This window comes from Xiphophorus hellerii, chromosome 14 (genome assembly GCF_003331165.1).
Source record: "Xiphophorus hellerii strain 12219 chromosome 14, Xiphophorus_hellerii-4.1, whole genome shotgun sequence".
Lineage (NCBI taxonomy): Eukaryota > Metazoa > Chordata > Actinopteri > Cyprinodontiformes > Poeciliidae > Xiphophorus > Xiphophorus hellerii.
In genome coordinates, this window is record NC_045685.1 from 21,726,692 (window position 1) to 21,752,125 (window position 25,434).

Sequence of the window (25,434 nt, forward strand, 5' to 3'; positions counted from 1 at the left end):
AAAAAATATATAGATTTAACCCCTTTGAGCTTTTCTGATCTATAAAGCAGATCAAAAAAGCTGCTTTATAGATCAGCAGTCTGCAGCCAAGTTGTTCTAGAGGTTAAATAGATATTATTTAATACAGCAGCAAATTAGCTTATTTCATAACTTTATAACCTTTGACCTTCTCTCCTCTGGTCTGTTTAACAGCTACAGTCTCAGATCAGCTCAGCCCTCCAGGACTGTCAGCAGCATAAACAGAAACTTTATACACTAAAAATATAAACTATATTTGCTTTGCATTTTCCACACATGATGGCAATGATGGCAATTGTTGTGGATAGTAATATAGCATATCTGCATTTACGTTCAGTAAAAAATAACAAATCAAAATATCTTCAGTTACATTTTGAAGTATCTGAGCCAGGCCTTTCAAGAAATCTCAATTGGCGTCATCGGATTTATCTTATGTCAAATGTCAAAATACATTTTTTAAATTTCTAAATTAAGAACTGTGTGTAAGCTCCCCTAGTTCTGCCACTGAGCTGTCCAAACAGTTGCCTGCAGAATTAAGGCTGGTTCCAATGATGCCGAGGGTTCTGGAGAAAACTGGCAAAAATTCCTCTGCATATAAAAAGCTCAGCAGTTTGGGCCATGAGGAAAACACAAACTCAACATACTGGAAGCCTGCTTCAAATATCTACAAAAAAAATCTAATTAATCTCTTAAAAACTGTGTGTTTTTAAATTCACACAAAGCACTTAAAAACAGCTTGGAAGAATGAAAAGCGCTCCTGTCAACCTGTTTAAAGTGAAAATTGTGCCTTTTCAAAAAACATTTTTTTTTTTCAATGAAATTTCAAAATAATACGTTAATAGATATTTTGACTAGACAGAATAATTATTCAAGATACCTGAAAAGAAAAGCTGTCAGTTCATAACAAGAAGGAATTTTATCTAGTCAGAAACTACAGTTATATTTATCTCTTAAGTTAGTTTTGCCTGGTATTATTTGCTTTTACGATGTTTGTAGTTGGATTTGCACAAGTTGAATCCTATACAGGCTACTTCATATCTAAAAACATATCTAATACATCTTGACTAATTATGTCATTTAAGATATATTTAATTACAATTGTGACTAGTCATAGCAAAAAAGCAAAATATCTCAAATTTAGTTCATGACTAGTTATAATTCAATTATATTTGAAATATTAAGATGGCCAGTAATTTATGGCATATATCTAGAATTGGAGCCACCAAACAACTTAATAGTAAACCTGATTCAATTTGATACAATTCAAAAATACCTGATTGGTCCTGTTGCGTTTTGTTCTTCAGTACTCATATTCACAATTAACCACGCAGCCTTTTGTCAGATAACTGTATTCTCTTTATTGCTAACTCACAGGTCCAACTTTTTCAGAAAAGTGCTGCCAACAACTCATTCTGACCCCCGTCCCGCCCACCACCGCAGAACAACATGCACAAAAATAAAACTAAACAGAAAGTGAAAGTAACAGGATACAGAACTTGCAGGTGTGCACTTCAAAGCAAATTAGACGGCACAAACACGACACAAAAACTCAGACATGTTAATATGAGAATATATTCTAACAGATCCCAAAGGGAAATTAAATGCAAATCATTAATTCAAGATTCTTCAAAAATGTATTGTATATGTTGTTGATTGTGGGCAGAAAAGATCTTGTGTAGCAGTCTGTTACAGTAAGTTAGAATCTGAAATGTGTTCAAGTTGCTAGTATTGAAATGCTGCCCTCTGGTGGGATATATAGTATCCCTCAAGTTTTAACAGCGATACAACCTGCATTGAAGAATATGAATACTGTCCTGTTGAAGCACATCTTTTAGTGCTGTCCCTAGACAACCTAATGAAGTTACAAACTCCTCATTGACTACTGTTATTTATTTAAGAGATAAACAGGTGTCTTCTATGGGTTATTTCCCCCCTTCTCATGATGCCCTGGTCAAGTGCCCTCATCAATAATTACTACAGCAGACAAAGATCACTACATTAAATCCAAGAAACAATTTTTAAAATTATTTAATTTATTCAGGGAAAAAGTAAACACCAACCTGACCTGAAAAGGTAAATACCATACAGACTTGAAGCCAAAATAAAAACATTTCCAACTGTTAGGATGTGTTGATGTGTTGAGCCAAATGAAGCAGGCAGGAGATGAAGGTGAGGTTCAAAAGTTAATGAAAAAATAAAAATGTAAAGTCCAAAAACAAAAAATAAATCCAAAACAGAAACGAAAAGAGAACAGAAGGGATCCATGGAGGAGGGAACGAGATGAGATGACTTGATGAACCAGCGAGTTTTAACTGGAGAATAAGGAGCTTAAATATTGGGAGGTTGATAGTGGGAACAATGGACCAGGGCTAATAAGCTAACTGATTACAGGTGTGAGTAGTTGGAGCTGGAACCAGGCTGAGGAGGGGGAAAAAGAAAGTGACACAGGAAAGTGGGGAGAGAATACCGGGGAACAGGAAATAATTATAACACTAAGGAACAACTTAGACTAAAGAAATATGATAAACTAGAGCATCAGAAAATAACTCAGAAGCAAGAAAAACATAACTACAATCACTAGGGAGAACAGAAATGGAAAACAGGGCAAATTAAAGTAGAAAAGTCAAAGGAACACCAAAAAATGCCAAAAAATCTACAACCTAATTCAAACACCCCCAGATCCTGACACCAACCTTAATGGGGCAGGATATAAAATAATGTACATAAATAATGTTGTGCAAATATAAGATGTCACTCACTTTTATAACATTTATGTGTACCACTTATAACATATTAGTGAAGAAGTATATTTCCAAGTATTTATTCTTCTTATTGGCAATAAATCTAATCACAAGAAAAGAAACGATGCATAGAGTCATTACCATAACATTAGAAAATAGTGCAGTTCAAATGTGTCAAAAGTGCAAGTAGATTATATTACAGAGAATCTTCAGTTACCAATAGCAACTAAGAAAATCTACTTCTTAACCAGTTTTCACAAACTTAGAGAACAAAGATGTACATGAGAAAAATGCATATCACAGAGCTTATTGACAAAGAACCGAGAGGTTTTGGGAAAAATCTTACATTCTGACTTTACTTTGGATGCACATCCAGTCTTTGATTCATTCCTTTTAATCATCTGGTAATGAAATCTTTATTCTCACATTCTCAGAACTAATTAATTTTGTTTGATCCCCAGTGCACTCTGTGCATCTCAGCATACCTTCCCTAGAATGGTTGCAAGGTGTACTAAATGAAGCTGCCAGGCTTCTGACAAATCCTACAGGTTTTTATACATGACTCCAATATCAATGCAGTAACATTGACTTCAGTGTTTTTTCCACAGTGTAATTTAAAATTCTTTTATTGACTTAAGGGGTTTTCACAGACAGGCACCATTGAATATCAGAAGGCCACTGCAGCCACATATTCCTGTGATCAGGACCTGCTGATGACTCTTTATGGTAAATTGAAAACAAAGGAAGACAGAGCCTTTAGTTCAGTGGTTCCTAGACTCCAGAATTCTCCTTTGTTTGGACTTAAGATTGATGGACTATGTTGTTTCTTTTTAAAAAAAACAGTTTTATTTAATGTGACTTTTTATTATTTTCTCCTGTTTTTAATGCGTTGATAGCTCTTGAGATGTTGTATTAGTTTTGAAAAGCACTTAAGACTATTCTAAAATGAGAACCAACACGCTCCTGAACGACTCCTGAACCCAAATCCAGAATAAAGTGGTTCATTGAATTTGGTGTTGAAGGTGTAAATATGGATCAATGTATCTGAAGAGACTCTGTAGAAGGACAGAGTCCCAGCAGGACAGTCCACATACACAGCTACTCTGCCAGAGACAGAGGAGGAAGAGGAGAAGGAGGGAACAGGGATGAAAGCTTTTTTTACACTATCATGCCAAATAGTGTAACCATCATTAGAGCAGATTAGACACCAGGAGTTATCATTAAATCCAAACCAGGAATCATCATTGACTCCTTTTCTATTGATTCCCCTGTAACTCAGTGATACATAGACTTTCCCACCCCACTCAACCTCCCAGTAACTGCGACCAGTCAAACCATCAGTACACAGCAGCTGATAGAGATCAAATCTGTCTGGATGATCAGGATACGGCTGCTCCTCTTCCACACCTGTCACCTTCCTGTTTTTGGTCAGAAAGTTTGAGGAATCTGTGCATGCAAAATGACAATAAAGTCAGTCTAAGTCTAAGTCCTGATGAGTCACTTGTAGAGGACTCATTTCTGGATTCCCAATTTCTTTTGTGTTAACAGTCATCTGCAGGTTTGTTGCTGTAAACAAAGTTATGTGCTGTGGGTGCTGTCTTCCTGTTTTCAAGGACACAATTGTAATGGAAGAAATTACTTTAACAAGAGTCTAGATGAGAAGAAATAAGAAGTTTATTAAAACTTTGCAAGTTGAGAACAGAAATACAGAGTCGTAGGATCTGGCTTCCATTTATAGGTTCTGGTCAGAGAAGAGAGACTTGATTGGACTGTAGGTGTGAATCCCTGATTGTTATGTACCAGCAATTCTGTGGAGCCCAACACAGATGGTCTGGCTATTTGTCTATTGTTAAGGAAATGAGGGAGTTCACTGATGCAAAAGAGGGCAGATAAATTCTACATTGGGGAAGTAACACTTAGATAATCTCCAGGATCAAGAAGCTCCTGCTGTTATACGGCACTGTAGAGGCCTATAGGAAAGCAGCTTGACCAATCTCATGATGAGATCATGCAGACACAATCTAACGCACAAGAGGGTTGAGGGGCACATAACATTTTCCATCACAACAGTGAAGAGAGAAGTTAAAGGCCGTCACCTCACCTCTGAGCTTTTCTCTGGTTAGCAAAAGTTTACTATATTGTGAATGTGAATTTCTTTATCTTACGGTATGTGAAATAACCCCAACTTCACTTATTATAGATATTTCAATCTGGATAGACTCACACAGAGAAAAATAGCAGTTATGAAGATTGAATTGTACAAAATTCTTTGGTGCTCGAACCCGGCAAAAGACTTTGCGAGCTGAGGATCACCAAGGGCAGGTGATCGGTTCGGGCAAAGCTCAGGGTAGTCTTCCCCCCGGGTCCGAATACTGGTGGCGGAGCAGAGCCTTGAGATGAAGGAATGCAGAGGGAGCCAGGAAGGTGTCCATCGGGATGAAGGGGGAGATGGGGAGGAGGCGGGTCAAAGCGCAGCTGATGAGGAGGTAGACCCAAGGTAGCTTGTCCTATTGAAGGGATCCGTGAACGACGATTGGCTGGTGCGGCGGCGCACCGATCCTGATTGGCTGGTGCGGGGGCGTGGTGAGTGTGGACAATATGGATCAGCTGTGTGTTGTCTCCCAGCTTGAATTTTTGCCTAGGCTCCATAAGTGGAAAAAAAATGAAAAAAAAAACAAACCTACTGACATCAACGTTTATCTTCATTGTTTATAGTGTACCAAAATGTAAACAAGTGAGCAAATAAAAAATTAAATCAAGCACACAGAAGTAGGGACACATATTCAACTTTTGATTACAATATTGTGTAATTTAGTAAAATTAAGGTAAAAGACATGATAAAAAGTTTTTAAAAAAATCATTTTATTTTAAGCAATGGGATTGTATGGCTGCCTGTTAGTCACAGTTTATAATCAACATCTCAGGACTGCCAGTTATAAACAGACTTCAGCATATAGTAAAAGTTACAATAGATACTGCCATTGTACCACTGAATGGCACACAATTAAAAATAGATTATAACTGTTGTCATGGAAACAATGCAAAAAATTATAAATAAGTAAACGCAAAACCATAATTTGGTTGCTTAATACTCATCAGAATTTATCATTTTCACCAGTATAAAAATAAAGAGGTTTTATTTTCCCATCCACTCCCATAAAAAGGTTAAAGCTCAGTTTCTTTAAGTTTTTGTTGCTTTTAACCACAAGGTCATCTTGTAGAAACAAAGGTCATAACAGAAAAAAAACAACCAATTCAAGGACACAAGTGAAAGGATCTCATTGACAGAGTAATAAAAAATGTCAAAGTGCTTACAGGATTTTAAAAAACAATAATTAAAATAAAGTTTAGAATTAAGCAACTATAAAAGATTATGATGCATCACTATAAAATATTTTTTGTTCTCTTTAAAGATGGAAAAATAAAACCCAAAGAATAAGAAAAATCTGACAGTATTTTTCCCCATTTCCTTATAATCCCTTTTCAAAGCAGCTGCAGACCCTGTTGTAGAAACAATCTCTACATGGAACTGAACTCTGCGCTGCAGAGAAGCACGCACATCTCCAAATTTCACATATATTTGACTGAATAAAGTTTGTCAGGGAAAATACAAATCCAATATGTGTATGTGGCACTGTTAGAAAGAAGGCCCTGTGTTTTACTTGAGAAAGTGTTTAAGAGATTTTAAATAAAACTATGCAAGTCTGTGCAACTCCTTAAAAACTTCAGTGTTATTGCCTGAGAGGGATTAATAACTGATTCTGTGTACATGATTGACAGCAGTTGCCATGGTAAAGCTACTGTATTTCATTAGTTGTTCAAATAATAAACATATTGGCAGTGATGTCTCCTCCACGGTGGTGGAGACAAAAAAAATCCATACTATGCAAGCAAGAATCCACAAATCATGAGGAAACATCTGAGAGCAGATGTACTACCAGTAGTAATGTCGTTGTAAAAGGATGGCAAAGAAGGAAGCAAAAATATTAGTAGAACTTATTTTTCACTTATTACTTGGATAGGTGGACAAATCAACTATCCAACTATTATGTTTAAATTATTATTTCCAGATTTGTCACAACCCAACAGTTGTCATATGTCGGCCCTGGTGCTAATAGTGTGGTTGTCCCTCAGGGTAAAGGAGGGCTCATAGTGTGTACTCACTATTCAGCCAATAGTAACAATATGGATCCACCAAATGGGAATGATATGTGCAATGCACCAAACCCTACACCAAACTGTATGCTTTCGATATTTGTTAAGTTATTATATTTGGTTAACATGGAAGATATCTAAGTCAATACCATCTGTATGCTTTGCTTTTTGATTCAATGGGGTTCGAGGTGAGAGTTGATTTGTTGTGTTGTATTAACAGGAAGCTGCGACAGACTGGCGACCTGTCCAGGGTGACCCCGCCTCTCGCCTGAAACGTTCACTGGTGATAGGCACCAGCACCTCCGGACCCCACTAGGGACAAGGGTGTTAGAAGATGGATGGATGGATTAACAGGAAGAAAAGACTGGCTTATTTTAACAGCTGCCAATTTATTGAATGATTGATCAGTTTTTGTCTAAAGATCAAAGTTCTGTTTTCTGTTTACCATATTTTTCAGACTATCACGCTTTTTTTCATAGTTTGGTGGTCCTGCGACTTATAATCAGGTGCAACTTTTTCCCTCTTCATGATGCGTTTTTGATTCATGTGTTAAATGTTATATGATGGACATGAACTGAGGAGTCAACATTACCATCTGTGAAGAAAGCTAATCCGGAGTGAAAGCAAAATGGCCAGAGCCTGAGAAACGAGTCCACAAATGGGTTATTGAAGAACGTGATGATGGAAGAGGCTTGTCAATGGTGGAGCTACATCTCCACACCCTGGTAGTTGCCAAGGAAATGAAATAAATTACTTTACAGATGGGCCTTCTTGCTGTTACCACTTCATGCAATGCAACCGCCTCTCAGAGCGCAGACATCGGTGCTCCGACTTTCAAGCCAAACTCAACAGTTTCCATTAGTTTGTTGAAAAATAGGCAACTGAACTCAACATGTAGGATCAAATCAACTGGACGAGGTTCCACTCACATTTAAGACTTTCTAAATAGATGTGTCTTTTAGTCCAGTGATGAGTTTAGATTTATGGCCCAAACTCAACTGGAACCTGACCCAAAATGTGGAACAGGTCAGGACAAAAATGATCTGCTTGATGGTTGGCTCTGGCTGCTGTGGTGCATTTAATAAGCCCACAATTCATACAGCACAGAGAAAATCAAACGAGAATGCAGGATATGAAGTTGTGCTAATCAGCTTATTATAGTCTTAATACGGGAAGAGGTAATTTATTTTATTGATCAAAAAAAAAAGGCAGAAGTTAATGAGTGTAAAAGTGCAGTGCACTAATGCACATGTATCCCCTTTCTGCTCTAATTTTATCAGTCACACATCTCAGATGATTTGCACTTGACTCATGTAGTTAAAACAAGCAACAAGATGGAGCTGAAAGGTGTAAGCAAAAGCTAAAAAACAGCTGAATTTACGCTGCTATACTCAAATTTTGATCTAAAAATGAAACAGCAAAATCTTAATTAAAATAATAAATCGGGTTTAATTTGGGCCAACAAAGTTAGTCAGGTCGGGCTCGGACACATTGTATACAGGCTCAGGCTGGGTCAGGTTGGATTTTTTCAGAAATGTTCTAAACTCTACTTCTGTGTGACGTGATTTTGATTGATGTGACTTATCCTCTGGAACGACTAAAAGTCTGGAAAAATACATTATTTATTGTGACAGTTTAGCCAAGAGGAATGATGACGATCACTAAAGCTGGGAGCTTAAAGTGAACAAAAGACATCCAAGAACCTGTCCTGTACTCAAATCCAAATCCAGGATAAAGAAGTTCAGTGAATTTGGTGTTGGCAGTGTAGATGTGGATCAGGTATCTGAAGAGACTCTTGTAGAAGGACAGAGTCCCAGCAAGACAGTCCACATACACCGCTACTCTGCCAGAGGAGACGAGGAGTAGGAAGAGACGGGGATGAAAGCTTTTTTTCCATTGTGCCAAACAGTGTAACCATCATCAGAGCAGACTAGACTCCAGGAGTTATCATTCAACCAAACCAGGAATCGTCATTTACTCCTTTTCTATTGATTCCCCTGTAAACTCAGTGATACATAGACTTTCCCACCCCACTCAAACCTCCCAGTAACAGCGACCATTCAGACCATCAGTACACAGCAGCTGATTGAGGTCAAATCTGTCTGCATGATCAGGATACGGCTGCTCTCCCCACAAGTGTCACCTTCCTGTTTTTGTCGACAGTTTGAGGAATCTGTTTACAGTGTTTAGGTCGACTGTTAGTGGACAGGAATCTGAAGGACAGAACAAACACAATGCAGTTACTGATGTATAATTTTCTGAATTCACTGTCACAAAGGTGAACATCCATAAATGAGACAATCTGCTATGAATCAAAAATGCACTTACACTTCCTCAGACCTGGTGTCAACCATCTTTCTCCTCCAGGCTCCATGCTGTAAGAAAGGAGGTGTTTTGATGGTATGAGTATTTATCAAGATGCAAATATGGACACCCCAATTTAGATCTCATTGAGTATTTCTAAGAAATCTTCAGTCCATTTGTGTCTGCGTTTCTGTCACTATGTATAATATTTTCCTGGTGCTACTAGGTTCTGGACAAATCACTACTGCAGAATTACAGGCCGATCTCCAACCTCCCATTCATCAGCAAAGTTATTGAAAAAGCTGTGTGTAAACAGTTAAATAGTTTCCTAATGATAACCAACTGCTTTGACTCCTTCCAGTCTGGTTTTCGCTCTACATTACGATGTCAACAGGTGACTCAGAGCCCATCCAATCACTGAAGAGATGCTTAGAACAGATAAATGTGTGAATGTGCCAAATCTTTCTCCAGCTAAACAGAAACAAAACTGAAGTTATTATTTTTGAACCTAAAGAGGAACGATCTAGAGCTATAGATCTAGAGTTATAGATCTAGAGTCAATGCACAGCTTCAGTTATTACAACTAAAAACCAGCGATCAGCCCGAAACCTGGGAGTAGTGATGGACTCTGACCTGAACCTCCAGAGTCACATAAAGACAGTTACAAAGTCGGCCTTCTATCACCTGAAGAACATTTCCAGGATTAAAGGACTAATGACTCAACCAGATCTAGAGAAACTCATCCATGCATTTATCTTCAGTCGTATTGATTATTGCAACAGCGTCTTCACAGGTCTGTCCAACAAATCAATCAAACAGCTGCAGCTGATCCAGAAGGCTGCTGCTCGCGTTCTCACTAAAACCAGGAAGATAGAGCACATAACACCAGTTTTAAAGTCCCTACACTGGCTCCCTGTAGCTCAAAGAATAGACTTTAAAATACTGTTGTTAGTTTATAAATCACTGAACGGCTTAGCACCACAATACATTAAAGATCTGCTGTTGTTATATCAACCTTCCAGACCTCTCAGGTCTTCCGGTTCTGGTTCTGCTCTGCATCCCCAGAACCAGAACCAAACGAGGAGAAGCAGCTTTCAGCATCTATGCACCACAAATTTGGAACAAACTTCCAGAAAACTGTAAAACAGCTGAAACACTGACTTCCTTTAAATCTCGACTAAAAACTGACCTGTTTAGGATTGTATTTGAAACGTAATCAGTTACAAATTTAATGATGGAACTTGACTTAATGTCATGTGTTGATTGTTGATTCTATGTTGCAATTGCACAAAAATCCGTGAGGGACAATGGAGTCCCCTGCTCGAAATTCCATGAAAGAGGTGTTCGGAGCCCCGTGCCGGAAGCCTGTTGAAAAGGCTGTTTACCTCATTTAAACTGCGTGATTGTGGAGCGTGAATAAAATACCAATAGGTACAGTAGGTCGCTCCATATAACACAGTAGGAGTGTAAACAGGTAAACCTTTTATGACTTTGTGTTTCTGTGTTTGTAATGATGTAAAGCACCTTGAAATGCCTTGCTGCTGAAATGTGCTATACAAATAAAATTTGATTGATTGATTTATTTTGTTCAGAGTTGACAGTTTATTTGCCCCTCCTCCAATTTTGTGTTACTACTGCCCTCATTCTGTCCCCCATACAATGAATAAATAAAATAGACTGGGAACAAAGTCCAAATTCCAACAATAGAATAACCCTATCATTTGTTAAAAAAAATTGATCAAACATATTCATGTATTAGAATAGACTAGACCTAATCGAGAGTGTTTAGATTTGTATTTTGAAGTCATATCAGTTATGATTGATAAATAAAAACATATCTTTCCACTTTGCGATTATGCACCATGCTGTGTTTGTTGAAGTTGAAGGGACATGAACTTAAAATTACCACTGTTCAACATTGTTTTCACTGGTATGAGCAATTAATTATTTCTCTATCTTAACTTGATTTCCCTTGATGCAGCATAAGTCCTTACTGATATAAACCAGCATTTCTTGGTCTGAGGCTAGTTGAGGGATCTACTGCTGACTAGAAGCAGCTTTCAGCATCTATGCACCACAAATGTGGAACATACTTCCAGAAAAACTGTAAAACAACTGAAACACTGACTTCCTTTAAATCTCCACTAAAACCCACCTGTTTTAGGACGGTATTTGAAACTTAATCAATTACATTTTTAATGATGGAACTTTACTTAATGTCATGTTTTGATTGTTGATTCTATGTTGAATTGCACAAAAATCAGGATGACGGACGACGGAGTCCCAAAGCGAAATTCCGTGAGAGGTGTACAGAGCATGGTGCCGAAAGAAAAACGACGAGTGACTGAGGGTCATTGCGCGTAACGGAAATCCTGTAAATTCTAGACACTAACAGGTACCATAGAATTGCACAAAAATCTGTGAGGGACGACGGAGTCCCTGCTCAAATTCCGTGAAAGAGGTGTACGGAGCCCCCGTGCAGGAAGAAAAACGACAAGTGACTGAGGGTCATTGCGCGTAACGGAAACCCTGTAAATTCTAGACACTAACAGGTACCATAGAATTCCACAGAAAATCCGTGAAGGGTTGACGGAGTCCAGAGCGAAATTCCGTGAAAGAGGTGTACGGAGCCTTGTGCCAGAAGCCCATTAAAATGCTGTTTACAATCGTTTTAAACTGTGTGATTGTGAGCGTGACTGGGAATAAAAATAGCAAAAGGTATTTTGTTCCATATAACACAGTAGGAGTGTAACAGGTAAACCTTTTATGGATGCAAAACTCGACTAAAAAACCCACCTGTTTAGGATTTTATTTGAAACGTAATCAATTACGAATTTATTGGTGGAACCTGACTTAATGTCGTGTTTGGATTGTTGATTCTATGTTGCATTGTGTTTCTGTGTTTGATATGATGTAAAGCACTTTGAAATGCCTTGCTGCTGAAATGTGCTATACAAATAAAATTTGATTGATTGATTGATCTGGGTTTACCTAACTACACTTATATTCACATTGATTTATCCAGATCTCCCCCCCCCCTCCCCAAGGATTTTTGTTCCTCAATAATCCTGAGTACATTATTCTGAGTATCACTATGTGGCTGCAGAAAATATTTCCTTACTTGAGAGACTCCAGCCTGAAGCTTGGATTCTTCAGTATAGCTGCTAGACTCTCCATTCCTGCCTCTCTAGGATAATTGAAACTCAGGTCCAGCTCCTTCAGGTGAGACGGGGTTCTTAGTCAGAGCTGAGGCCAGAGCAGCACATCCTTCGTCTGTGATCAGGCAGCCGGAAAGCCTGCAGACACAAACACACAACATTGTTGGAACACTCACATATATTCTGAATGTGAAGCACATTTCATAAATTGTTTTTAGCAGGAATAATTAGATGACATGCTAAGAAAAGTAGAGCATGTCTGTTAAGCAGCAGTCTGCAGAAGACTGTGTGTCTGTCCATATTGTCAGTTGAAGATGTTTACCACAACTTTGCCTTTTTGGAGTCACCATTTAAATGTCGACATAGACAGACATAGACAATGTCTAAACCAGTGAGACTTTAAGGCAGAAAAAATTAACAGAGTTGGCCTGACCCAAAACAATTGTGGTTGTCTGAACTGCACCAGGTGGCTACATCATTCAACTGAATGGCCTGAGCTGGGACTCGCCAATTTATTGTGTCCCATTCCACATGCTTCATGTTTTTATGGTGTCAATATGTTGCTTTTCACATGCAGATGTACTTTATGTAACCCCTCTCTGTGTCCAATATGTTTTTCCCCTCATCTACCCTCATGACTGTTTAAGGAGCAGTTCCATTTTCTCTCTTCATGTTCTCCACTTATGATGTGGTGCACCAAATATTTCTTCTGTACTCAAAATCCATCTGTGTAGTTCTACATTAAATATTAAAATCTACTGATGTCCTGCACACTAAGTTGGTCAAAATCAGCAACAGAGTTAGCAATAATCCACAACTATAAAAGTGTAACCATGAGTGAAAGGTCTGTTCCAAAGAATCACATCTTGAAGTGCAACCATAGAGATAGATGAGTAGTGAAAATTTTTGACTCTATTGAATGACATGCTGTTGTAGCACATGCTGGGTCATTGTTTGGTGGGTATCTGCATCATTCAATTTATCAAATTAAGATTAGAGTTAGAGCAACAGTTAGTCAGTGATGCCCACCGCAAGAAGCAGGTTTTCCTAAATAATCTCTATTTGATTGGGTTTTCAATTAGGTGTTCTGGAGCAGAAATACATCTAAAATATGCAGGGTAGTGGTCCCTGATGAAGTGGATTGAGAACATTTGCTCAAGAGGTTGTGCTATTCTTTCCAGAAAATGGAAAACACGTTTTAGATATGTTCATATATTTGCTAAATATGATAATAGAAGAATTTAAATGAATCTCACCTCAGAATTTTGAGTTCACAGTTAGGACTCATCAGTCCATTGCACAGCAGCGTCACTCCTGAATCTCTCAGGTCATTGTTACTCAGGTCCAGATCTCTGAGACTAGAGGATGTTGAGCTGAGCAATGAGGACAGAGCTTCACAGCTTCTCTCTGAGAGGTTACACCCACTCAGTCTGAAAGGACAGAAGTAATACCAAGTAATTATGTGATTGTTTTATTTGTTACATATTTTTATGAATTCTTCTACATCTTTACTTACATAACTTTGCTAATGATTTTGACCATTGGCAGCAGCCTCAGTAAAGCATTCTCTGAAGCAGAGTATTTCTTCAGGTCAAATATCTCCAGACTTTTGTCTGATGAAAGTAGGATGAAGTGCAGAGCTGACCACTGAGCAGGAGACAGCTGGTGTGCTGAAAGACTTCCTGTATTTAAAGATTGTTGGATTTCCTCCACCAGAGACTGATCTTTTAGTTCATTAAGACAGTGGAATAGATTGATGCTTTTCTCAACACCATGATGATTCAACTTCTCCTTGATGTACTGGGCTGGGTCTTTATTAATTGCTAAACTTTCTTCTGTTTGTTTTACAAGGCCTCCTAAGTGTCGCCTATTAGTATTAAGTGAAAGACCAAGTAGAAAGCGGAGGAACAAGTCCAGGTGTCCATCTGGACTCTCTAGGGCCATGTCCGCAGCACTCTTGTAAATGTCTGTCTCTGGAGATTCATGGCTTCTTGTTTCAAAGTCCTTTGATTTTCATTTCCTCCTTTGCCAGCAGATTGATTCCTGATTTAATGAAGGTCAGGTGAACATGAAGAGCAGCCAGAAACTCCTGAACACTCAGGTGGACAAAGCAGAATACTTTGCTCTGATACAAACTTCTCTCTTCTCTGAAGATCTGTGTGAACACTCCTGAGCACACTGAAGCTGCTCTGATATCAATGCCACACTCTGCCAGGTCTGATTCATAGAAGATCAGGTTTCCTTTCATCAGCTGATCAAAAGCCAGTTTTCCCAGAGACTCGATCATCTTATGGTTCTCAGGACTCCAGTGTGAATCTGTCTCAGCTCCTCCATCATACTTGATGACCTTCAGTTTGTTCTGCACCACCAGGAAGTGAATGTACATCTCAGTCAGGGTCGTTGGCAGCTCTTCGTCTTTCTTGTTCAACATGTCTTCCACAACTGTAGCAGTGATCCAGCAGAAGATTGGGATGTGGCACATGATGTGGAGGCTTCTTGATTTCTTTATATGGGAGATTACCATTCTGGCCTCCTTCTTATATTTAAACCTTTTGATGAAGTACTCATCTTTCTGTGGGTCAGTGAATCCTCTAATCTCTGTCATCTTGCCAACAAACTCAGTGGGGATCCGACTGGCTGCTGCAGGTCGTGTGGTTATCCAGAGGTGAGATTTGGGAAGCAGGTTCCCTCTGATGAGGTTTGTCAGAAGAACATCTACTGAGGTGGACTTTGTAACATCTGTCAGGATCTCATTGTTGTGGAAGTTCAGTGGAAGTCGACTCTCATCCAAACCATCAAAGATGAACACAACCTTTAACTCTTCAAATCTGGAGATTCCTCTGGTTTCACTAAAAAAGTGGTGAACAAGCTCCACCAAGCTGAACTGCTGGTCTTTTAACAGATTCAACTCTCTGAATGTGAATGGAAACGTGAACTGGATGTCCTGGTTGGCTTGGTCTTCTGCCCAGTCCAGAGTGAACTTCTGTACCAGGACTGTTTTCCCAATGCCAGCCACTCCCTTTGTCATCACTGCTCTGATTGGTTCATCTCTATCAGGTGAGGGTTTAAATATGTCTTCATGTCTAATTGTTGTTTCTGGTCTGTCTGGTTTCCAGGTCACTGTTTCAATCTGTCTGACCTCATGTTCCTTATTGACATCTCCAGAGTCTCCTTCTGTGATGTAGAGCTCTGTGTAAATCTGATTTAGAAAGGTTTGATTTCCTGATTTAGCAATTCCTTCAAACACAAACTGGAGCTTCTTCTTTAGGTTAGACTTTAGTGTTTGTTGATATGTGATGAATGACTCTAAAGATAACAAAGATAAAATTATAATTTAGAGTGATTTAGTGCTTGGCCTTAATGCATCACACTTCAAAAGCATTTGTCCTTGACACTGAGTTCAAGAAAAAAAATCTGCAAATACCAAAAGTATTATTCATAAAATATAATTAATTTCCCTACTGTGCATTGTTGCAGACAAACAAAGCACTCTAAAGTATCAGCTAGCCTACTATTGAGATGTATGATGATCAGATCAGACATCATTCCTGATTTTGACTCAAGCAAGAAGTTGTGTCTTGGCAGAGATAAATTAGCTTAGGACACACTATTTTAATTTTGTGGTGTTTTTGCATTGTTGACACTTAAAACTGTTCCATACAGCTTACTATAAGCAAAAACTTTACTGAAGTTTTTGGCTGTTATTTTCCTGATGATCAAGTTGTGCCCTAAGATGGTTATTTTGATGTAAATTGCTAGTGTTAATAATTGTCCTAACCTGTAGTTTATAGTAATCAACAGCTAACCCAGACCTTAGCGCTCGAAGATAAATTTTTACAACTGCATATGCATACTTGGTGTCCCAAAGTAAAGTGCTCAACAGAAACAGTGTTTATATCCAACTGTTTATTCTATGACACTAAGCTGAAAATACATGACAAGCACCTCACATTTTGAAGACTGCCTGACAGAAGAGATTAGTAAATATTATAAACTTGTATAAGGCCCACTATGTCAAAAGAAATACTTCTAAGGCTAATAAATCTTTGAAGCAAATTAAACTATTGTCAACTACCGTAGGTATTCTCAAAGAATCTGTGTTTAACTATCTTTTCTTCAAGCATTTAAAAAATGTTGGTAGATTTATTATTTCTGTAGAAAAATAACTCTTACTGCTCTGCAGAAGGTCAGCTAGGTCATCCAGATTCATCATTCTCAAGAAGTCAACAGTGATCTTTAAAAATGCCTCTCTACTGCTCCTGCTCTGCTTTTCATCCTTATTTCCAGACACCCTCTCATCCTCTTCCAGACCCTCAGAACATTCTGGGTAATCTGAACACAAGACCTTTTGGATTTCCTTCAGCTCATCCTTCACAAACAACACAATCTTTTTCTCCAGTTCCTGAAACAAAATAAGATATAAATAACCCATCTGATAAATCTGACAATCAAGTGATCTACAGGTAAAAGCCAGTAAATTAGAATATTTTGAAAAACTTGATTTATTTCAGTAATTGCATTCAAAAGGTGTAACTTGTACATCATACTTATTCATTGCACACAGACTGATGCATTCAAATGTTTATTTCATTTAATTTTGATGATTTGAAGTGGCAACAAATGAAAATCCAAAATTCCGTGTGTCACAAAATTAGAATATTACTTAAGGCTAATACAAAAAAGGGATTATTTAGAAATGTTGGCCAACTGAAAAGTATGAAAATGAAAAATATGAGCATGTACAATACTCAATACTTGGTTGGAGCTCCTTTTGCCTCAATTACTGCATTAATGCGGCGTGGCATGGAGTTGATGTGTTTCTGGCACTGCTCAGGTGTTATGAGAGCCCAGGTTGCTCTGATAGTGGCCTTCAACTCTTCTGCGTTTTTGGGTCTGGCATTCTGCATCTTCCTTTTCACAATACCCCACAGATTTTCTATGGGGCTAAGGTCAGGGGAGTTGGCTGGCCAATTTAGAACAGAAATACCATGGTCCGTAAACCAGGCACGGGTAGATTTTGTGCTGTGTGCAGGCGCCAAGTCCTGTTGGAACCTGAAATCTCCATCTCCATAGAGCAGGTCAGCAGCAGGAAGCATGAAGTGCTCTAAAACTTGCTGGTAGACGGCTGCGTTGACCCTGGATCTCAGGAAACAGAGTGGACCGACACCAGCAGATGACATGGCACCCCAAACCATCACTGATGGTGGAAACTTTTACACTAGACTTCAGGCAACGTGGATCCTGTGCCTCTCCTGTCTTCCTCCAGACTCTGGGACCTCGATTTCCAAAGGAAATGCAAAATTTGCTTTCGTCAGAAAACATGACCCAGGTGAGACGCTTTTCGCGCTGTTTCTTGGTCAACAGTGGCTTGACACGAGGTATGCGGCAGTTGAAACCCATGTCTTTCAAGCGTCTCTTGGTGGTGGATCTTGAAGCACTGACTCCAGCAGCTGTCCACTCCTTGTGAATCTCCCCCACATTTTTGAATGGGTTTTTTTTCACAATCTTGACTAGGGCGCGGTGATTCCTATCGCTTGTACACTTTTTCTGACCACAGTTTTTCCTTCCCTTTGCCTCTCTATTAATGTGTTTGGACACAGAGCTCTGAGAACAGCCAGCCTCTTCAGCAATAACCTTTTGTGTCTTTCCCTCCTTGTGCAATGTGTCGATGGTTGCCTTTTGGACAGCTGTCAAATCTGAAGTCTTCCCCATGTTTGTGTAGGCTTCAGAACTGGACTGAGAGACCATTTAAAGCCCTTTGCAGGTGTTTTGAGTTAATCAGCTGATTAGTTTGTGGCACCAGGTGTCTTCAAAATTTAACCCTTACACAATATTCTAATTTTGTGACACACGGAATTTTGGATTTTCATTTGTTGCCACTTCAAATCATCAAAATTAAATGAAATAAACATTTGAATGCATCAGTCTGTGTGCAATGAATAAATATGATGTACAAGTTACACCTTTTGAATGCAATTACTGAAATAAATCAAGTTTTTCAAAATATTCTAATTTACTGGCTTTTACCTGTATAAAGTGCATCACAGAACTAACAAAAGAAATTAAAATGTAGTATCTATGGTATACAGACCATAAATATGGAGCCCAGCTGCATTGATGCTCCTGGGGAGGTTGACCAACGTCAGAGATCTGGTCAAGTCTAAGGAGAAATCACTGAGAATTAGCTTCCAAAGATTCCAGGACAACCTGAGTAGAAGTCACTAACACCTATATATGCTAATGAGTCCTCCATAAGACAACTGTCATGTAGCTAACTGTATTTAGAAGTTTAGTCAACAGATGTATTTACATTTAATTTCTTAAGATGTTACATAAGAGAAACAAAACTGTACTTTCAAACATGGAAACTCCCAAGGGTAATAAGTAGCTAATGAGCTGATAGCATGTGGCTAAACAAGACACTTTCAGCTGACATGTTTCTGACAGGACTTCTGCTGTTTTTAAATATTTCTGTGTGCCAGTTGTGCAGTCGGTCCATAGAAATATTTAAAATGGTGGATGGTCTTCTGGAAGGAGTTTCTAAACACATATAAATATATAAAATTGAGCTGCACAACATATATCTCAAATATATTGTCATCATAATATCAGGGTGTGTGCAATATTGATTTATCAAAAGACAGATTTGTGAGCAATAATTGTTGATTAATATATTCCAATTGTTATGAATTTGCATTTTCAATTCTAAATTAATATTTAGTCTGGAAAGAGTCCCATGGCAGCAGATGCTCACATTGAGCACGAGTGACACTTGTATTAATTTATTACAACATATATGTTTTTCATAAAACCCTATGGAGGAACCTTGTGGGGGGAACCTTTGGGCACAGAACATTTCTTTTTAATTTGAAGTTTTATCCTACAGATCATCCTATGGTGAAGATTAACCAAACCTGCTGAAATGTCCAAATGTAAGGCAAATCTCAAAATGAAAATATCAAAATAGCACACAAGTTACTTGTGTGCTAATTTGTGTGACATAGTTAGCACACAAGTAAAACACCATCTGAACTCAATTGTATCTGGATACAAAAAAACATGTCCACAGTTGGGTGTGTCTGCAAACAAACGATATGCAAAGCAAAAAACAAATAGTGCTCTCACCATAGCAACTGTCGTCAGATGCAAATACAGGAGTAATGGAAATTCTTTTTAAAATCTAACCCGGATGTCAGCTACAAAAGAAAAGTAAGGCGAGCTGAATTCTGTTGAACACATAATGTGTGTTCAACAGCATTATGAACACACCTACTAGCTGTATTCAGTTAGTAGGTACAAGTGAAAAGGTCAAGATCATTATAAAACAGAAACAAATGCCCAGATACAAAAAGTTACAACATTTACAAACAGCTCACCTCTTTGGAGATGGAGGTTGGTCTTTTTCTGACAGTTGTCCAGATGAACAGCTGGACAGTGAGGGCTGAGCTCTGTCATGTAAAACAATCATGTACAGTAAGAGTACAGTGGCTGACAGGTGCATTGGCCTGACTCTAAACCATTTCACCGTCTGTGCAACAAACGGTGAAATGGGCTGCAAACACAATACAAACAGCAAAACACATAAACACAAAAACCAGACTGTAGATAAAAAATATATATTTTAAAGTTTGAAAAAGGGAAAAAGAAATCTTTTTCCCTTTTTCAAACTTTCATGCCTGTTTTTTAGAAGTAAACAGTAAAATAACACAAATAAGAAAAACAACCCAGTATGAAAAACTGCATCTTTGCTCCACAAAATGGAAGTACTCCAGACCACTAGGGGGAGTTTGGAGTGGCAAGTATTACACATATATGCTGATGTTCTACTGCAAAAAACTGGCCGTTTGAAAAAGACATTAAATATAGAGCAGCTTTTCTTTCTTCCTCCAACTTTCTTCTGCAAATCTGATTAAAATCCTGAAATCCCGTCTTTACTGAAGGTCTGGTCCCTTATTTTGTTTGAATCTCCTTGGATTTGTCCACCGCGACAGACTGGCGATGTGTCCAGGGTGACCCCACCTCTCGCTCGAAATGTTAGCTAGAGGTAGGCACCAGCACCTCCTGACCCCTCTAGGGACAAGGGTGTTAGAAAATGGATGGATGGATGGATTTGTCCAACATCTGGAGCATTTTCATTGTGTGGTGCAAGTTTGCAGCGTTTGATAGTTGCTGTTTTACAGCATTTTTCCTTTTGCTTCTATTTCCTATTGCTGCAGCATTTTATCCGTGTCAATATGTAAAATACAGATTGGAGTTGTGGAGAGTCTGCTGAGAGTTTATTAAAGCAAACAGAAAACTTTCAAAAGAATAGGAACAGGCTGGGAGCAACAAAATTCGTTTATTTCACAAAACTGCAATAGAAGCACATTTTCTGCACATGATCAACCACCAGATGTTGCCACTGGTGTAAACCACGAAGAAGAAGATGACAGGAAGTAGTAGGTGGATGGGAGAACGAGACTTGAACAAAATAAAACCATAATTAGAAAGAAACATTAAATAAACAAATCAGGAAAACAAAGAATAAGACTAACTGTAGTGATACAAGGAATAAACTAAAATGGCAAAGTATAAGAAAAACAAACAATAAAGAAATTATCAAAAGAGGAAACAACTAAAACAATCCAAAAAACAAATATCAGTCTGCAGTTGCAACATTTTTTTTAATTTATTTATTTTTTTATTTGTTTTGTACATGTTTTTGCTTCCATTTTCTTGTGATTGTATTTGTTTTTGTCTGTGTGTTTTGGAGTTTGCATCTTTCATGTGTTTGCAACATATTTCATTATTTGCTATGTGTTTGCACTTGTCAGTCACCATATAAGCAACCAGCCTATGGAATATAATCCACTAATTACTGCATCATAACTCAACTGTGATTAACAACATACTTTGGTTTTGTTTTACAGCCCCACCCAGGTCTGATTACCTACTGACCTGATAAATTACTAAAACAAAAGTACAATAAAAAAAATAAATTTTTTCTTCTATGGGCAAATACTTTTCTATACTACAGTTTATGTTGGGATCACATTTTAGATATTTAGATTGTTTAGATGTAGCTCACCTCTTTCTAGATGAAGGCAGGTTTGATTTAAAATTAATAAAACCCTGTTTGGACCTAGTCTCCCAGGATTCTGGTTCCACTTCATCGTCAGATTGTTTGCTGTAAACAAAGTTGCTTAAGTTATGCTTTGCTCTAAAAGAGTGAAGACACAAAAACAGTAGAAGGTCACTTCACCTCTTAGCTTTGCTCTGGTTCTCAGTCTCAGGCAGAGTTTCTCCTCCTTTCAGCTCCTCACTCTGATCCATGATGCTGCGTTCAGGGACACATCAATCTGCAAACAGCTTTTATATTAATCTACACAGACGATCACTCACCTGTACTGCAGCTCTATATATATTGGTTTTTTTTCTCTCACATCATTCCACCGCATTCAATACTGCTGCGATTACACCAAACATAATTTTGCTTTACATTTTACTCTAGACGCGCGTCGAGGACGATTCCCTGCCTCAACACGCCACCACAAAGACTTTGAGTATAAACCAGACACGCCTGACGCTCAAAACGCGTTTGTTGTGAACGCAGCATAAAACTATCAGCTGACATTATTATGCAGCAATACAAGCCAACAAAGAAACACAAAGGGAAGTGGCAAAAACACAGGAACTAATTTGGTACTTCCTACTGAATATTTAAACAAAATGTTAACTTTCCTGTTATTAAAGCATAAAGGAACCTTCAACCTTCATATTTGTGTGTGTATGCACTTTGATCTGCTAGTAAATATGATTAATCATTTAATATGAGTACAATAGTTTAAAAAGTTGAAAATTATTTTAGTCAAACTAGCAAATGTCAGATGCTGCTCTGTAAATGCCAACCTATGTTATAGAACAATTAGTGGAGTGACATTGAACATGGATGATGGTGGGTAAACACTGTATGTTTACACTGGGAACATTGACTGTTCCCAGTGTAAACATACAGTGTTTACAGTGCAAACTAAACTGTGCAGAAAATATATGTGAACAATTTTACTTTCACTTTAGCTTCGTCCACAATATGTGAGGACATGTACAGTCTGCTGTATGTGTCAAAGTTAATTAGAAACACAAAATCAAATACATGAAGCTCCAAAACTTGCAGCAAAGCTCAAATAAGAACGTTGTTAGAGAATAAGCCCAAGCATGAGAAATTGACAAAAGATTGGGCGAGGTACATGTTTAGGCTACATTAAAACAAAACGGTGCCAAACTAGAAAGAAACGATAGAATAATGGCTAAAACTTGCATTATAAGATAAACAATGGATCAAATGAGCTTCAGCTGTTCCTCAATGTACAGAAAAACCAAAAAAAAGAGTGTATAGGAAAAAGGAGAGAGGAAAGTACCCAGAGCTCAGGTTTCAACGCTTTTATTAATTTGACCTGCTGTGAAAACTGAACTCAGAACTCTGCTTTTAATCCAACCATTTAAATAACAAGTAGGATCAAACAGTGTTCTTAGGAATATTTTAAAGAAACTGTGGGTTATGCAGTTCAACAACACAATAAACCAACATAATGACTGAATATTTAACTTTTATTGCCCACAGCATCTCATCTGTTGACACTCCGCAAATCTACTTTAACGATGGGTCACAAATAATACAAAGAAATTACGATGAAATTTGTCATTTTAACATGATGAAACGTGGAGATGTTCCAAAGGTATGAACAGTTCTGTAGGACAGAAAACATTATTTCACTTTAACTGTTCTCACAGTTAAAGATATTTTAGAAATTAGTACCAGATCCTTATTAACATCGACACATCCTGCTCTAAAAACAGCTTCATCGAGTCCTAAGTATGAAGGCTATATATTAAATTAATAAAAAGAAGTCCATCTATAGAGGATTGTTAAATTTTTCTTTCATAGTTTTCTGGTTTTTTATTACATTAATAATTATAGTCAGAGGTGGATAAAGTAGGTAGATACCTAAAACATAAAAATAGTACAATTTGACTTTTTAACTCAAGAAAAAGTAAAAAGTAGCTAAGAGTAAAAAGATTATGAAGACTACTGAAGTACTGAGTAACTGATCATAACGTTTGTTAAATTATGTCATCAGACAGAAAAAAAGTTAAATGCAAATTTTGACGGAGATCCTTAAGATATAATTAGTTTTAAGATATAATTAGTTTTCCATAAAGTTATAAGTAAATGATGTTCAACAATAATAATGTTTCAGCGTTAAACCGCTGACCACCAACAAACCAACACGCAGCCCTAACCGGAGTTTTGTTAGAAATAAATGAAACAGCGAAAATAAACGAGACCCGTTCGGATCATTCATCGTGACTAAACAGCTGCTGTTTTACTGCATAATGAGAAATAAAACATAAAGAGCGATTCTCTAGATTTCCTACAGTGTTTCCGTTGTTTCGTTCTTACCTTCAGTTTTAAGTTGATCTGCAACAGGAAAAATAAAAATAAATGAAAAATATTTTTTAGGTTTTTCCTCCAGGTGAGAAAACAGATTCTTTGTTTCTATTTCCTGATTCACATCTAGTTCATCTAAATGCCGCGGAGGTAAAAACACACCTGTGTAGTAATGATGACGCGTCCCGCTTAGCCATCACTTGCTGCAGAGGATCACGTGACATTGGTTGGCCAATCAGTGCTGCGGGATATTAGTCAGCGACTGTCGTAGTTGTACCTCTTGAAGTTTCTTTCTTAATATTTATTGCAGAACCTCAAGTGTAAAAGGAAGATTCGGCCCAGAGCAATTGGAGTTCACAAAATAAACATCAGAGAAAATATTGTAGCAATAATTAGAACCGCATTAAAGAATAGGGATTATAATTACTGGTGGAAAAGTCCAGATCACTGGTGAGTCCGGTTAGAAAACAGAGTCGCACTCCAACGGGTTTAACTTGCGGTTTATTCCCTAACTTGAAGTAACTGTGTGGTTCTAGAAAAGATAAACAACAATATAACGTCAGTGTCCGAATAATCCCCAAACAAATGACTGAAATAACGTCACACATACTAAATAACTGCAATATTAATAGTCAAAAACATCAAGTTCTAAACAAATACACGACACGAAAAACCCACGTTGTGTAGATTTTAAGTGCACACGTGTACAAAGCTGTCAATTAAGGGCAAAACTGAAATACTCTGCTGAATAAACAATGTGATTAACTTCCAACATTACTTACTCGGATATCCACGCACACACATCAAAGGAAGGTGACAATAAATTGCAAACAGCAAGTTAAAGTTCACAAACTGCAAACGGTAAACTCTACAGCTCCTTTATTTTCTTCTCTCCCTTTCTTCATCTGCATGCTGCTCACCTGTGGTCTAAGCTCCGCCCCTTAAAGGGCTCAACATAGCAGACTGCCAGGCAGCCTTTTTCACACGCAGCATAAAGCCAAACATGCCACAATTAAATGAATCAAAATGTCCCCAAAGCATCGAAGGACTGGCATAGGGGCCACCGAGGGATTCCAGGTAGATTTCAGGTAGATTTCAGAGATGTGCATGAAGAACATCGTGCATCGCCGCAGCGGCTCTTCATGCAGGGCCGGCCCAAGGTAATATGGGGCCTTAGACAGAACCCCCCACCAAAACTCTTCATACTAAGAACCTCAGCATCACTAACTTGTTTAAATATAGATAAGGTGAAATCTAAATGATGCTACAGGTTTAAATCTAAGGTCTGTGTTACAATTAAACCATTTCCAGGGGCCCCTGAATGTCTGGAGGCCCCTGAATGGCCCCTACCAGCAGCTACTGAGTTTTATGTGCCTTGATATCTCAGTCTTATAATTCTAGATCTCAGAGGTGCTAACATCAAAAAAATATATAGATTTAACCCCTTTGAGCTTTTCTGATCTATAAAGCAGATCAAAAAAGCTGCTTTATAGATCAGCAGTCTGCAGCCAAGTTGTTCTAGAGGTTAAATAGATATTATTTAATACAGCAGCAAATTAGCTTATTTCATAACTTTATAACCTTTGACCTTCTCTCCTCTGGTCTGTTTAACAGCTACAGTCTCAGATCA

The 25,434-nt window shown here is 38.0% G+C and overlaps 1 pseudogene; it reads right to left on the reverse strand.

Moving 5' to 3' along the window:
* Positions 1 to 2,033: 2,033 nt before the first annotated feature.
* On the reverse strand, positions 2,034 to 24,721 carry LOC116733440 (NACHT, LRR and PYD domains-containing protein 7-like; annotated as a pseudogene).
* Between the last annotated feature and the right edge of the window lie 713 nt (positions 24,722 to 25,434).